Raw genomic sequence first — 18268 nt, 5'->3', positions numbered from 1 at the left:
TGTGCAATATGCCTCCCTCTAATACGGTCACAATGGACCAAAAACTCTACTAGAGCAACTACTAATTATCAAATATACCATACAGTGTCAAGATTAGGACATTCTCCTCCCTTCCCAAAAACTTCCATTCTCCAAAACTCCATGCACCTTCATCAATCAAAATCACATATTGACACACAAAAGACACACGTCTTCATATTTTCCCTAATGTTTCCATTATTTTTATTTTACAGTAAATTTCAAATGGAATAACATGTTGATAGTCATGTCAGATTGATTCAAGACATGGCTCATGTTAATATTTAAGAAAAAAAGTGTTTTTATTTATGTATTTTTGAACAATAACTATATTGTTGAATTTAAATTTAATATTAGTATCTTTATTCAGAGACTTTGAACAGAGGTGACTATGAGGAAACTGACATATGCTCAAAATTCAATTCAGCAGATGTCTCCAGAATGAATAGTAAAACACAATCATGAGAATCATGAAGACAACTTCCACAATCCAAAGGGCAAAGTATATGGAAGTGCATTTAAAAATTTAAAAAAACCTTGAACAGGAGGAACTTCTTTACAAAGGGTTGTGGGAGTGCAGAACAAGTTCTCCAATCATGTGTTTGGAGCCAATACCCTGGCTGCACTGAAGAAACACCTGGATGAGATTCTAAGATCAATGGACTGAATAGCCTGCCCTCATTTGTAATCATTATGTAGAAACATTTTTTGCATTTTTATTTAAAGTAACTTTCTAATAACATCCCAGACGGAGGATGAAGTTCAGGAGGAGGGAGCTGAGTGTTTCCAGAACAGGGAGCAGAGAGTAGTAATAATAATAATAATAATAATAATAATAATAATAATAGAAGAGGGAGGAAGGCGTTGAGGAAGGGAGGACAGTCTCCAGTAGTAGGTCAGTTGCTACAGCTGATACAGCTGGCCTATTGCACACTGAATTATGCAACCCAACTAGATTTAGAATTCAGTTTTTACATAGCGAAAAACATAGTGAAATAGCGAATTAAAGTTACTGTACAGAACTACATAGTGAAAGCACTATGGTGAAGTAAGATTACAACCAATAAAGATTCACTATTTCCTTAGTTAGGAGAATGTATAAATACTTACTCCAAAGAACAAATTATGAAAAGCATGGTTATGGATGGGTGGTTTAAATAGTGATCACCACAAAATTCAAAATCGTAGATAAGGTCCTTCCGCTATGTACTTTATGTTCCATGGTTGTATAGAAAAACAGACAAAAACTACAATAAAAATAAAGATGACATGGAAATCCATGGAAAACCACATATTTTAGTTAATTGTCTCCATTAATTACAGTTAACTTTTCATAATTGTTTGCAGCTAACACCTACTGTATTGCCAAGAGAAGATGGTTATCTACACTATTTGCATTACTTCAGATAAGGTGTTAATTAAGTAGAGAGCAAGTTCTTGTGGACTAAACATCTAAAGACACATGGAGAAACATACTTAAGTTCCCCTTTTACATAAAGAGTTGCAGCTAATTTTCATAATACTTTAGTCTAGCTAGCTACTCCATAGGTATTGAATCTTACCAAATTGAAAACTATTGAAAACTTCCACATTTCTGTTTGTTTCTGGAGTTCAAGAAAGAAATATATATTTCATACATGAAAAAACATCTTACAATGAAACTCAATAGCAATTTGTTAACCATGTGTAGAAAAGAGCCAGGTTGGGAGAATGACAATTTTAGGACAAATTTTTAATGAAAAGCAGTCAAAGAACATTCGTTTAGCAATTCTTCTCTTACAGGCTCATGAGGTGCATGAAAATACCTTTCGGCTGAACCTCAGAACCTTGTCTAAGCCAAGAGAGGAAAACTAAAATAATAAATCAAAATGGCAGACTCAGTAGCAACACTGAGGGTTCCATCAGCTACCAGGGCATTTATAGCTTTTTTGATGTTGAATGTGTTCCAGCCAGTGAGTCCATCCGCCACTGATGTGAGAGATGGGTAAATAAGGAGTAACAGCCATAGAAAGTTAAATTAATTGCCAATAAGGGGTTCCACTACAGTTCAGGTATGTTCTAGCAATTCTGATAGGTACTGCTCTCTAATTCATTCAGTGGCTATCCTTCTTAGACACACATGATTGTTTTGTGGAATTATTTTTGCAAAACTGTACAACTTATAGTTTATATTTCATTGAGATTTATTTTTTTTTTAAAAATAGGCATTTAGATTTTCAAAAAGTACTTTGGATTGAGTCCTGAACAGGACCTGTGGCTTTCTGACATGTGTGTAACTATGTATTATATATTTTCTGCTTACCCACTCATCCACACTTTTACTGGGCGCAATTAAAGATGTTTTGAAACACTCTAAGATGGTGCTTAGTATGTAAAGCCTCTCTAGAAACATGAATTAACTGTAAAATTGGAACAGGAAGCAGAACTATATAATAAGCAGAAGTTATTTAGATATTTACAGATATTTAGAGTGTGTTCAGAGATAAGTATATCTGTCATTGGACACTTCATAATTGATTATAAGCACACAAAATCAATTACACAATCACTGTTAGTTTCATATAACCAGACAAATAATACATTTTTGAGTTATTTTTCTTGGTGTATAAATATTTACAAAATTTAACATTTCAATAACTCAAATTCAGATGATACCGCTATCATCCAATGAGTATACAGGTATAGTGCATTTAATACTGTACATTGGTATTAACTTGCCTGCCTGAGGAAATGATAGCACTGGATGAAGAAAAAACACAATTATGGTGAGAATGTGTAACGGGAGCCGGTCCTGACTCCCGTGTAGTGCGTAGTTTAGGACCCTATGCAGATGGTATAATCCAGAAGAGACTGGAGAAGGACAATAGTGAGGAATAAATGGGACGGCGAACAGGGGGCGGTGCCTACGGTGGTCTGGGGGGAGCACAGGCGAACGAGACCAAAAAGGGAAGTCCAAAGCGGGAAACTAGGGCACGGTCCAGGGTCCAGGTACTGGGAGATCCATCCAAAGAGAAAGGTTAAAACCAGGGACAGGAACAGGAACCAGGAGATTAAAAACAGGATTACGAGGCCAGATGCTCCGAGCCCCGGACTCAGCTGGTCAGGACGCCGTGGTGAAGCCTATGCCATCGGGTCTCTACTAGACCTGCTGGTAGGCGGGCTTCTGGGCGTCCATCTTCCAATGCAGAGTCCTGAGCTCCCGGAGCACCGGGTTTAAATAAAAACCAGGAAACAATGAACAGGTGTCCATAATAAACTAGAAACAATATGAAAAGGGTAGGAGCACCCTCTAGAGGGAGACAACCGTGACAGAATGGTTTGGAGGGAGGGGTGCTGGAAAAGATGCACACAGTTGTGGGCAGCCAGGGAGAATATATACAGCTGATCTGAAACCTCCATCCAGACTGCTATTAAACAACACCATTTTCAGCATCCTGAAATAAATATTTACAGTATTTGGTGGAATGGCTACAACTATGGTACCATTAACAACTTTCTAGAATTTGAAAATGAAAAGATAAAGAAAACTGACTGAAGCAAATTTAAAAATGATTAAACTTGAAGAAATAAAGTTGAGCTGAACATGCACATAGTGAAATGTATCTATGTCTGTATGTAGGGATTTAGGTGCAGAATCAAAAAGATGAGTATAAAATCACAGGAGCTAAGTAGACAGCTTAGAGGAAGAAAGGTATTTGTAGGCAATTCATGTCAGGCATAACAAATTGAAGCTTTATAATGATGTATGCAGATAAAAACCCTGAAGTGGACTTTTAGAAAATTGCAAAGCACTTCAATCAAATCCATAACACAGCCATTAAAAATAACTAAATGCATATCCATTTAAATCATTTAATTGGCAAAGTTCTTAATGGTTCTGTCCTCATTACTTTCCTGGTCTTGCAGGCATTGGTCAGGAGCCCATGGTTCTTTTGTCTTTTAGTATACTGACTTTGCAAATCTGTGTATTTCAAAGGGATATTACTTTATCACAAGGCTATTTAGATTACTGAACTAAACAGGATGAGTACTACAGTACAGTACATCTAGATCCAAGATTTAATCTTACCTGCAAATCCACCAGTACTGCTTTCTTTATGGAAGAAACTGACCTGTTCATCACTTTCTAAAGTTGCACAACTGACTGTAATTTTTGTTATAAATTTAATTTACATAGTAAACTGTACATTTATTGTTTGATGAGCTACCATTCTAATCTGTGTTTAATCTTAAAGTATTTGTTTATCACTTGGCGGTAGTAATCACACAATAACTGTAGTACAGTGACATGAATCTGTTTTTCAACTGAGTTTAAATACAAACAATGACTTAATTTTCCTACTCCAGTCACCTCTTGGAGTCCAATTTTAAGTAACTGCAATGGTTGACTGTTTTTTTTTTGTTAATTCAGTTGCCTTCTATTTCTTTTTTGACCAATATTGCATTATATTTTTTAAAAAGAATCACAACCAATATAGACACCACAGCATTCAAATACAATACATCATAACAACCATCCATAAAACTTGAAGAATGAAAACTAAAATGCACAATGACTTTATATTAATGTAAGTTTTGAGCATCATGAAGGATATGTGTCCTTTATTCCCTGGCACAGTTCGGATGATAGAGAAACAATTATGCCCAATCTTGGAAAAAGCAAACTCATATTTCTTCTAATAATGTGCACAACCATACAAAAGTAACCCTATATACTGTACAACTACTGTATGCACAATTAATGGGTTTCAGAGTCCTACTTATACTACACCTAGAGAATATATACTTTATCACTATAATTTAAATACACCACAAAACACCTTAACAGGCCAATGATATGATTGAATACCAGTAGTCAGATGAAAATGAATCCTACTCAGGACTAAATCTCTTTTTCTGAAAAAAGCATGCTTACAGTGCAAATGAATGGGAATCCATCTCCCTTTTCCAATAATGCATCCATGGATGTTTTTAACCTGAAGACTCTACAATATGCTGTTGGAAATCAAAAATTCCTAAAATAGAAAACATAAGATGGCAAGATCTCTTGTATAAATACTCCGAATCTGGTACTTTTTATAATATTTTATTCACCTGTGTATCTGCTCCTGTGTTTCTGCTGTGGACAATTTCTAGTAATGGCCCAGTGTCACTATTTGCTTCAGCTAATTCATTCACAATGGCTACAATAGGAAGAAGAGAGAGGGAATGGGCGCAATCTACTGTAGACATCCAAATCTCCAAGGAATCTTTGCCTACAGTAGATGCTCAAATCTTATAAATTAGTAAATGGTGTTTTCAAATATGCCACAAAGGCTCTGTTTCAACAGCTGCAGGCACCACAGTCATGAGTGGCTTTGCTCTCCATTAAAGTCCAGTATTTCTCAGGTCCACACTGTTTATTCACAACAGCAGCTAAGATTAAAAGACTTGTCATTGCACTGTTCCCTGCACATTAGCTTCGATTCAAATCAGTCCAGTCTAAAGTTAAGACTGAATACTCACACTAAGATAGCTTCTTTAATCTTTATGCCACTCACAATAAATAAAATGCTGAATCAGCAAAGCCCCCTCCCCCAACAGCTCCAAGAGTCAGAGTTCCCCTGTCTGTACCACTCAGCTATTAATATTTGCTGTTCATATAATGTTTATACATCTGCAAGCGATCGATTACAAAAGGTTCACTTTAAAGGTTTCTCAAAATTTCCCATTCAAATACTGGTGTGTGTCACAAATTGTGATGAAAGAAGCTGAGAAAGAATTAGAATTTCAATCAATTGCCTTCAGAAGAAGCAAACGTCCTTCGGGAAAGTCTTAAACGTTGCATCATTGCTGTTTCTAAGGTCTTAGTGCAGGCTTTGGGGACGTTTAGAATCTTAGATCTAATAAGTCGGTGTTGATGCATTTGTTTTGTATGAAAGTTGAAAGCAACTTTCTGCTCCCAGAATTTACTAATATCTTTGAATTCTCAGTCTGCTACTGTATTCTAAAGCATTTTCTCTGTGTTCACTGCTCTATTATGAGTAAAAATTAACTACATGATTTTGGATGTATGTTATAGAGTAAATGATTCAGAGACGCCACTGTAAATTTTTAAAGTGGTTCAGATAGTTCTTAATATTTTTAATTTGTTTTTAAGAGCAATTATTTGCATTTCATCCAGGACATTGGGTTCAAATGCAAAATATAGCACCTTACTATAGTGAATGGCAAAGTCCATTAAATTGTACAGGAATTTTGATTCTGGAACAAGAAAGAGTAACTTATAAGGATTATAAAACTTAATTAATGTTAGAAAATAATGGATACACTTCAAAATATAGGTTGATTCCAGTGTATATACAGTACACTTTAATTACCTCATAATTATTTGTCATTTACACTTTGAAATGCATGTATTTACATATAAATCAAATGATCAATATTGTAGAAGCATTTTGTAATTAAGATTAATGAGTTACAAATATAGATTGGCATGCTGTGAAAAACTACATTTACAGTGCAATTACTGGTTCAGTCAGGAGTATTATGTGCAATTACAGATATTGTTATATCTGACAGTGAAAAATCTACAGTCTAGATGCTGTAACTGGAGTCAAAATCTGTTCGGACAAAGCCTACACATCAACTACCACAATTTATATTATTCATCTTTTTCATCCAGGTGGTGCTGTACATTGGTGGTGGTGGAGGGGAGTCCCTATTACCTGTAAAGCGCTTTGAGTGGAGTGTCCAGAAAAGTGCAATATAAGTATAAGCAATTATTATTATCTTAAAAGATGTGAGAATATTATGACAAGAAAAGCCATTCAACTATTCAGAGCTTGTTCATTTCCTTTACACTGAATGTTTCCCTAGCATTAAATCCAGAGTTCTTAGTAATTATTTAGTTAATAATCCTCTGTATAAACTGTAAAATGTTTCATTGCAAAATGTTGATAGTTGAAAACTCTAATGGGAATTCTGGTCAATTCTTTAAACTTCAGTTAAATTGAATTTTAAATGCTTTATCAAAACCGAGATTATATTAACATAATAATCCCTTAGATTTTGGAATCAGCAAAGCCCCCTCCCCCAACAGCTCCAAGAGTCAGAGTTCCCCTGTCTGTACCACTCAGCTATTAATATTTGCTGTTCATATATGTTCATATATATGTTCATATATGTTCATGCAAAATGTTGATAGTTGAAAACTCTAATGGGAATTCTGGTCAATTCTTTAAACTTCAGTTAAATTGAATTTTAAATGCTTTATCAAACCCGAGATTATATTGACATAATAATCCCTTAGATTTTGGAATGAGCAACACTATTCCAATTTACCTCTTTATCTTAAATACTGTACATTATATCGATCCATTTTCTAAACCACCTTATTCAGCATAAAGTCATGGGGAAGCCAGAGCCTATGTTGGCCAGCAACGGGTGCAAGGCAGAATACACCATCACAGGACAGACACACACTCACAGCAGGGCCAAATTTCCCAAAAGACAGTTATCCTACCAGTATGTCTTTGGACTGCTGGAGATAACTTTTTGCTTTTTTTTCTTTTCTAAACCCAACTCCAACCCCCCCCCCCCCCCATCTTTGTTTTCTTATTTCTCTTTTTCTCACTCTCTCTATTTTTTTCTTTTTTAATTTAATTTAATTTTTTAATTTTCTTTTTTTTAATCTTACGTTCAGAAAAAATAATTAAAACACAACTAAAAAAAAAAAGATTAATTCAAAAACTTCCTACTGATATTCTTAACATTCAGTGCCATTCAAGTATGTCTCTAATGGGCCACAAACATTCTTATACTCATTAAGTTTCCCTTCTAAATTATATGAAATCTTTTCAAATTTAACTTGTGATACAGCCTCTTTAATCCATTCTTTGTACGACGGTTCTGTACTGTCCACCTATTTCCGCAATATTATTCTTTTAGCAATAATACAGAGAGTCAAGAAAGTAATTTTATATTGAATTGCTTCTTTAACCTTTGATAAATCACCAAGGATACATGTAATGGGAGTAAGTGGAATTGAGATATTTAGGTACCTGAGAGCTTTCCCCACTGTGGAGATCTGAAGTGAGACATCTTAAGACTTCTTAAGACATCTAGCTGAGTAGATATCCTGGATGTTTTTCCCTTTCCAGACCAAAGATGTAATCATTTTATGCAGCTCCTCAAACCATTTCTTATCAATCTCTATATGTAGCATTCTCAATATATAATTTACTTTAGGTAATATTGACATCTTAACTATATTAATTCTACCCACATGGAAATAGGTAAACATCTCCATCTAAGTATGTCTCCATTTATTTTATTTAACAAGTCTTTTAAATGTACATCTCTGGTAGCTTCTAAGCTAGAATTTATTCACAGCCCCAGATACCCTATCTCTGTTGTAACGTACAGTGTAGCCTGACATCTTACCAAAACATTCAATGACATCTACTACTGCAGAGACTGATTTGTACACATCTGTTAAAAACAGTATAACAGCATCAGCATATAGAGTGATCTTATAAACTTTTTTATGAACACCTATACCTTTTATCTGGTATATCTGATGCTCTTATTTTGCAGGCTAAAGGTTCGAGTGCTAAATTAAATAGTGAAAAACGACAACCTTGTTTGGTGCCTCCATGTAAACAAAATGATTTGGATATACAGTTGTTAATCACTATAGATGCCTGTGGACCACGATATAAGATTTCAATCCATCTAATGAAATTTGGGCCATAACCAAACAATTTTAACACATTAAATAAGTACTTCCATTCAACTCTATCAAAGGCCTTCTCAGCATCCTGTGTGCATATACAGTAGCTGATGTTGATTTACTGAGTTTATCATGATTAATCAAATTAAACAGCTTTCTTGTATTATCTTATATTTGGTAGCACCTAACCGATTAGCGAGTGCTTTAGCTAGAATCTTATTGTCCAACTACTGCACAATGATGGGTCTTTACCCTTCTTAAATATGAGGGATATTAGAGACTCCCTAAATAATAGTGAAGTTGTATCTGTTAACCACATATTATTAAATGTTTGCAGTAAGATTGGACTCATTATGGACTGAAATACCTGGTAGAACTCAATTGTATACCCATCGGGTCCAGGTGATGTTTTGTGAGATAAGAAGGCAATAGCTTCTTTTACTTCTGACAAAGTGAGAGATGACTCAAGAATGTTCCTATTTTCTGTACTACGTTTTGGGAGCTCTGTATCTGCAAGAAAGCACTGCATATCTTTCAATGTGCTAGAGGCGTCAGATGAATATAATTTTTCAAAGGTTGAATTTCTTTTTCTGATCTTGGGTAATTGACCCATCCATTTTCTTGATGCTGCTAATAGTATTGCGAATAAAGCGCTTTTTTAACCTGGCTGCAAGCATTTTCCCTGGAGGAAACTTGAGAACCTGGAGGAAATCCACACAAACATGGGGAGAACATATAAATTCCCCAAGAATTGAAACCGGGGCCACAGCTCTGCAATGCAGCAATGCTCACCACTGTGCCACTGTACCATCCAAAACTGTATACTGTATATGTAGTATGCATTTTTTATGATAAGGAAATTACAACTTAATGTGGCATTTCATATGTGAACTAATTTGAGCTTCTTACAGTTGTATTTGAACAATTTTATGCCTTCTTCTAAGATTGTAAGCATGTGTAATGTAGCAGTCCCTTGTCTGAATACTGAAAAATAATAGCCCCCATACTGTAGCACATAGGTCTTTAATCCATCATGCAATTTCTACAGAAAGAAGCAATAAAAAGAACAAAAGCTTGGATAAATAGTAAAAATATAGTTAAAAATATAGTTTATTTTTCAAGTTAAATCAAATACTTTTGAAATGTCATGCACTCAGTAAATCTGAGATAATACTAACAAAACCCCTTTAAATTCAAATACATGATGGCACAAGTGTAAATCAAATTTAAGTGAATTGATGCCAGAAAACATATGGCTCTTCCTTCTGTTAAAATATTGAATCTACATAGCTTGCCACATATCTTTCTACTTCTGAATCGTACCTAAAGCATCTACAGTAGCATTAAGATAGATGCTTATAGTTCGGACAATACACTCTAGCTTTGAACCATCATGAAACGTCTGTAACATACTGTGAATTTTCTTTCTTATTATGTCTTTCTCTTTAGTAAGTACAATAAAATATCATAAATATTACTATGTGGTAAAAGTGATCAAAGATACCCTACACTGTATATTGAATTTAGCTAAAATGCTCATTTCCATTTGCAGTCCTCAAGCAGACAGTGATGTACAGTAATCTCAGTATTCCTTAAACACACACTGTTAAACAAAAATGTTTATTATCCAGCAGTTTACAATACAATGCAGTACAATACAGTCAGTCACTTGGGACCATATGTCTGCTGTTATGGTATATTGTTAATTTAAAGTTAATACTAATAAATCATAGCTCATCATTAAGAACTCACATACAATATAATTCATAATAAGGAACTCACATAGCTTAAATGCATACCAGTTAAGTGACAGCTCATAATTTTACAATTTACTGTTTTTTACACATAATTCTGGCTGAAATCTCTGTTCATGAATTACAACCTAACAAAGCTAAACTAATGATTACTTATCTGTTTACACCATAATGTATTTATATGGGCTATATCTCAGTTTATATTCAAATTAGACACTTTTCCACTCTACCCCACACAGATTATGTTCTATTAATCCATTCTGGTTTACTCAATGCTTTATTTTCACTGTTCAGCCAAACCTCTGGCCTCTAGCCACCTTCAGATGGTCTCAGACTCAGAAGAAAGAACAGCCCCCAGCAATGCCAGGGGATAGGCTACCCAGAACAGACAAATGCCAAATGTCACATAGAGTCATAATTGCATAGAGTATGTTGACCTTTTTCATAGCCTATGTCATGTCAGCATGCCCAGCTACATTTAATATGCAGTATTTTAACTTTGTCTTGTTTCTGTCATGCAGGCCAACAAACTGACCTTGAGCGTCATAGTAAAGAAAAACAATAAGAACAGCAAAAACTGAAAAGCACTAAAATGCTGCCCTCCTTTGTAAAAATATATTTGAAACCACAAGTAGTACATAGTATATGAGTGCCAGCTTTTTTATACAATGAAAACATTATAAATCTGCAAAAACGTACCAATCTAATCACCACAAATATTCTGCAATGGAAGCACAGAAAATAGAGTTTAAATTGATTGAAAGATTGGTTAAATTAAAAATGGTTGCCTACACTTACATCCAGATGGATCCCAAAGTGCTTTCTCATTGGAGGGGATCCATAGATGAAGGAGGAGATGGTGATGATATCAAAAGAAGGACTTTTTACATTAGAGGAGCAGTGGAAGGGCTGAAAACATTTCCAATCCATCCAATAAGAATTGAGGGTGTGAGGTGCAACTCTAAATAGAATAGTATTTTGAGCCAGCTGGAGGTACTGATGAAGAGGGTTTACAGGAGTACTAGATTTAAAGGAATATTAGATCTGAATAAGGAGGAATTGCACAGGGATCCAGGTTGGCATCTGGGGCCAAGTTCTTGGAAAAGTCAACAATATTTTTGAGATGACTGGGGATGTGAGCCGCAACAAATAGAAACTGATTTATTAGAGAAAGCCATTTTAAGCAACGGAGGAATTTCATGATGAGTTCAGACAATGATTTTCCTATGTTGATTATATGTACAACTACTGTGTTGTCTGAATAGATAAGGACTGATTTCTGTTTCCAATTGTGGACCCAAACAGAATCAGCTATGACAATTAGAAATAATTTGAATAAGGCAGATGAATAACTGGATGGACAGATAAAAGACAACTCAGAAGGCCAGGGTGCCATGAACCATTGGCCTCGATAATAACTTCCTAAGCCAATGAAAGGGGCTGCAACTATGAAAAGCTGGTCTTCTGGAAAAGACAAGAAATAGTTGCAGAAAAAATATAGCCGATTCCAGTTTGACAAAAACAGGTACGACAACCAAAGTTTTGCCTTGCAATTTGGATTGAGAGTCACATGGTGGGAAAAAGATTAGATTGATGACGCAATAATTCTCATAGTATAGTTGAAGGGGCCCAGCAAAAATAGAAGTTCCTTTTTAGTACAAGAGCTGACAGGAAGTTGGGTGTATATAATGTAATTTAATGCAGTCAAATTTGTTGCTAGTTACAAATAGTGTAATCTTGGAATTGAGTATGATTCTAAGGAATTCCAGGACTGCAGAGGGACCAGATGTTTTATCTAAGGCAAAAAGACTCAAACAGTTTTGAAAACTGATGTCAAGATGGAAGAGACCTATGGAGGGGAAACTTAGGGAAGATCAATTGTAAGGAAATCGTCAGAGAGATAGAGGAGAAATTGATGCTTGTAACTGTTTAAAAGAATCCAACAGAGGGCTTCAGCCAGAGTGTTGAAGATTTTTGGGCTGCTAAGTAGCAATAATGTATTGCCCCAACACACTCCAAAGAGATGTCAGAAATCAGGGTCAACAGGCATTATTTTAAGTGTTAGAAATATCTGCTTTCGAAAGCCAAGCTCCTAGTCCTGCTTTCTTATTTAAAATGGCATGATCAATGATAGCATAATGAAGAAAAAAATCGGAACAGGGAATAAGAGAATTTATGCTTGGTATGGAGGAATTATGGGGGGTCCGATAGGTCAATTATCAGGAGCCTTTTTCCAGAATATTTACAAATGGCGATTCTGATGTTACTGATTTTTTTTCTATCAAAACAAACTTTATTTCACAAAAAACATCTCACAATAAGTACACGTTCTAGCAACACATTACACTCCAATCAGTTAAAAACTTTTTTTATTCAGTGATTGTGCTTTTTCAATCAATCAGATCAAGTGGAGGTTGGAGCTGGATTTGCACAATGAAAGAGTCCCTCTAAGCCCTACCACTTGCTGTTTCCATGCCTTTTCCTTGTCCTGGCTCTGAAACTGAAGTCTTCCAGTCCCCCGCAGGAGCTCAGGGAACAGGGATTTCTTCTTTAGTCCCTGTACAGGACCCAAAGTCCCTTTCAGCACTCCTTTGCCATTGAGAAGCCCCATTTGGCAACGTTGCACTTCATCTACCCTTTGAGATTTGCAAAAATTCTCTGCTCCAGCCCCCTCACTCCCCACTTTGTGTCAGTGCCGATGGGGATTGTAGTGGCAATGCTTATTAATAAGGATAGAATTAAGTGTTGCTGTGCTTTCCCAGTGAGGCCTCTCTCTCATCTTTGTGGTCCAGCCACAGAGAAGCCATTCATGTGCTTATTGACTTAGGAATGTTGTGCTTCTGGTAAGAAGAGCTCCCAGTGTCAGGAGGCAACCAGCTATCATAACGAAAGGCGCTGGGATGTCTAATCAGAGCTACTCGGACCCTACACACACCTGGTTTATGGTCCTAGGGTCAGATGTCATGGTCAGTCATTCCTCAAGGTGACCAACCAATCAGGAACCTGTAGGGCACGTGGGTCTCAAATCCCCTCCAAACTCTCAGAGAGAAACTCTCACTGCCCGTATGTGTTAAAAGACAGAATTGGCAACTTGGCTCCTCTGTTCTCTCTCGCGCTCAACTTAAACTCAACCACGTGACTGCCAGTGCTGAGTGCTGGGACTTCTTTCGTTCTAAGAGACGAGCCGGGGGAAGACCATACGTAAAGACAGAATTCTGCCCGAGGTCAAGCTGCAGCAAGACTTAGTGAATCGCTTGCACCACCGTGAAAGCCTGCCTGGAGCGAGGAAATGACTTCATTATTAATTATGAATTACGGACAGCTGAGGATGATTGAACTTGGCGGTTATCCTCCCACATGAACGTTTGTTATAAACTCAATTTCATAATAAAAGTCTTGTGCTGCTTTAATCTGTCAACAATGAGATTTGTTATAGTATTCTTAATTGCACTCAGAATCAAACAATCCAGAGTTTTAAAAATCTGTTTTCAACATACAGGACCATAAAACTAAAAAAACATTTTTAATCATAAATGCTGGTTTTCAAAAATGAATATCAACATACAACAGCATACCGTAGAAATTCAAAAATTCCTTTGCATTACAATTAATGCCTCCATGGATTTATTCTCTTCAAAAGACGAGGCTGCCACACATTAAGAAGATAATAGTCATTCTGCAAACATTGGTTGTTTCAAATCTCCAAACAAATCTAAACAGCTAGCATATTTGATAAGACTATCATAAGCCAACTCTGGTGTTAAAGTGTAATAAATAATGCATTGAATGAATAAGTGCTCCCAGCAGTTACTTAGTAAAAAGAGAGACAAATTAACAGGAACATAAATGAAATCTTTAATCTAACTCTGTAATGGAATACCACTACCATCACCATACACATACTGCACACTCCTAGTTCCAAGCAACAACAAGAACCAAAACATCCTATCCATCCATTTTCTAACCACTTTATCCAGTACAGGGTCGCAGGGCAGCTGGAGCCTATCCCAGCAAGCAACAGGTTCTGTACAATTTATAGTACACCCTGGATGCGATGCCAGTCCCAGGGAAACCCATGTGTACAGGGCAGAACATTCAAAATCCACACACATAGCACCCCAGGCACTAAACATGGAGAACCAGTGCTACAAGGCCACAGAGGTAACCACTGCAATATTGTGCTCCCCTATTTTTGCAAAAGATGTTTGAGTTAAGTCAGTTTTGTGTTCTGTATTCTTTTACCCAGCTTGCTTCAGCTTCCCCTCTTGAAATTTGACTACTGTAAACAAGTAATTCTTGTTTAAGTATAGTATACAGTTACAATGGTGCATTTGCTTTGATTTGGGAATTAAGTCTTACCTGATGAGGAGCCAGTTCACTGTTACTTTTAACATACAAATCGAAACATAGAAAATTCTCTTTCAAGGTCAATATATGTTGTTAGCCTTAGTCTAACTGTACAGTAAGAGCTATGTCCAGTCTGGAAGTGGCTTCCATCCCACCATTTCCAGGCGCATCCCAAATATTTGCGATTCTCAGCCTTCCTCCGACCCTGTACAAATGAGATCAGGACTATTAGACTGGCTGCCTTCGAATTACAAGTAGGTGGCTATTCTTCCTCCCAATCATCTTCTTAGGCTTGCTATTCAAGGCATCTTCCTTCACTTTCTTCTGACATTGAATTACCTGAGTGAGTTAGTATTTGCTAAATCTATCCACTTGAAACATCTTTTTCCTTATTGTTTTTCAAGCACCAATCCAGTGGAGACTCACCTTCACTCCGACAAGCTACTGCCAGCTCTCCCAAGTCATAATCTGCTGCTCTCCACCTTTATTGCAGCTGGTTCAACTGTCTTTCTCCCTAAGGCAATTTCACTCCAGCATCTCTGCTGCAGCTAGCCAGGCAGCCTTTATCCCATTTGACTTCCTGTCTTTTTCTCTGGCAAGTCATCAGCCAACTTTCTCACCACTCTATTCTCCCTCAAACATTCTGCCTGCCTGCTTCTTCTCTCTCAAGTCATTGCTCTCAGCCACACTCCCAACAGATCTCTCCAGAAACTCCCAAAGAGCTCCTGAGTTCTGCACTTGGGTTTAGGCCTGTCAGGTTAACTTCTGTTATTAAAGGAACAAAGGAGATTGTAAGTGGATTTGATTCAACTATCTGTTACTCTGGAAGATTTTAAAGCCAAAAGGCCTTTGCATCATTTGCATTGATTAGTGCATTTCAAACCACAATGAAAGTAAAATGTACACAGTAACATCTACAAAATAGACAAAACTGCCCAGGTATGCCCAGTGCCATATTCTGCAATTACAAGACAACCAAAAACCAGTGAGGTGAAGCGGTTGTATTACATTGTAAACAAACACACTTAATCCAATAGAAACATTGCTCTCGACTTTGAGCTATTGTTACCAACAATACAACTTACTTGTTACCTCTCGTTACAATCACATTGGACCACTTCTGTAGTGATATGTCAACTGCACAACCTGTACTTGTACATTGCATTACATTAGTCATTAAAGTACTAGTGAGCAGGAAGGGCCCCTTCATGTCACAATTTATACAAACCAGGGTTTGTGACAGCATGAATACTACTCTGTACTTTCACAAAGTTAATGATTTTGTACTCAATTTGAAATTTGTCAAATTTTGCAATGCCATCAATTTATTTTATTACCAAGGTTTAATAACCGGTCTGAGAAATCTGGACTGTAGTTTCCCTTTAAGTACAATTACTAATTATCCTAAGTGAAGGATGGCTGTTATTTAACACTAACCAACTGTTAATGTTAACCAGCTGGACAATACTGCAGTTGTCAATTCCTCCAACTCCCACTTCTCCTTTCCAAAACTGTTGCCACATCTATCCTCAACTTAATTAACGAGTATTGTGTCTGAATTTACCACTTCAGTTATAGGTGCTATAGGAGCTGTGCCTGCTGTTGGTTGTTAACAAATTCACAATGTCTGAGCACTGGATATAAGTCTTTTGTCATGAGGCTGGACCAGAGGAGGTTTGACAGAGTTCTAAATGTTTCATTATAACTATTGGCCTATTTGAGACATGTATACATTCTTATATATTTTAGATTTCAAATGCAATTTAATCTTCACTAAAGTCTTAATCTAAGATAAAGACAACTTAATTAAACACAAATACTGTATAGTGCAAAAACATACTGTACTGTTTACTTGGATTATTCAATTAACAAAATCATCCAAAGGTAAATAACATTATGTAAATACTGTACTGTACATTCCTTATAGAGCTGCTTCTAGTCAACTTTGAATTCTCACAAGAGTTTTCTTGCATGAACAGTTTACGTCAGATCATCCCATAACATTTCAGTGGGTTTATTGTTTATATGGACTTTGACTTGGCCAATCCAAAATGGAAATGTTTCCTTTTTCATTCATTCTGTTCTAGATCTGCTTGTATGTATAGGATCATTGTCTTACTGCATGACAAATGAAAACAAGACATTTTCATCTAAAAAATGTGGATAAAACACTGAATTCATGGTTCTGTCAATAATGGGAATGACAATTCCACCATTGTGCTTAAGGCTGGGTTGGATACTTCGGTTGAAAGGTAATGTTTATTTATGATTTATTTTACAGAGATTTTATACATATCATGATGTATTAGGTCAATAATACAGGGTGATGGAAATTCAGGAGTTGTCTGGCAGAGACTCAGCAAGAGGAAGGCTCCCTGTGATCTATGAAAACACAGCCCCTCCTGTGATTTTACATGCAGTAGGTGAGCTCCTGCTTCAGAAACAGTGAGCACCTGCAGTCAAGTCGCGATACATCACTGACATAGCATCTGTCTCTGGGAGCTAAAGACCTCTGCAGTTCTTTGAATAAGCTTTAATTAGCCTGAACCAGAAATGATGCTGCATTAAAGCACCAGTGAATTAACTGCAATTTCATTCCACAGGGAAGCAGAGGGTTTATGAGGTCCCTAAACAACAGCACACATCAAAGTTCAAACTGCAATATGCTTAAACATATTTCATTTTTGTTCCAGTATTTTTGTTAAGTAAAATTTGTTTATAGTTTAGAAAATCATCACTGAGGTTTTCTTTGTATTCTAACTGAATTGAAAATCCTTGAACACCCACAGTGGGGGGTTTATTTAATTGTGCAGGTAAAACCCCTATCACCTATTGGTGCATTTAATTATAATACTAAAGATGAGGATTAAACTGTATCTACCTGTAAATGGACCCTAGCCAACTTCTTAAGACCTGTAACATTTACTGTCAATAGGCCATACAATTCAATGTGATATTACTGTTGCATTCAATATGGTCTAAGTATGATTTATAGGAATATATACACCGAGTTGCTTGTTTTCACAGCATCTTCACTGAAATGGCAAATAGATCTTAAATTCTGATCCTGCAGTGTGAATCCATGTTACAACAACCTAAAGCAGGGTTACAGAATACAGTCATTAATAACAGTTCCACAATACTCTGTGCTGTACAATAAGCTTTCCTTCTAACAGAGAACTTTTAGGCATGGGCAATCACAATCTGCTTGCACATTTCAAATTGTAAAATATAGTTAGGAAGCAAAAGTAATAGAATCAATGCAATGAGAGTACTGTACTTATAAGAATTGTAAGATGAAAAAGCTAAAAATTGTATTTATAACTGTTTTTCATTTTGCATAAATTAGGTATGCTTTTAAACACGAACAAACTTAAATTAAAACAAATGATGATGTGCAGTCACAATGAACACACAATGAGCACATTAATTCCTG

The sequence above is a fragment of the Atractosteus spatula genome, chromosome 7 (genome assembly GCF_055471065.1).
Source record: "Atractosteus spatula isolate fAtrSpa1 chromosome 7, fAtrSpa1.hap1, whole genome shotgun sequence".
Classification (NCBI taxonomy): domain Eukaryota; kingdom Metazoa; phylum Chordata; class Actinopteri; order Semionotiformes; family Lepisosteidae; genus Atractosteus; species Atractosteus spatula.
Note: the sequence above shows the minus strand (reverse complement) of the source record.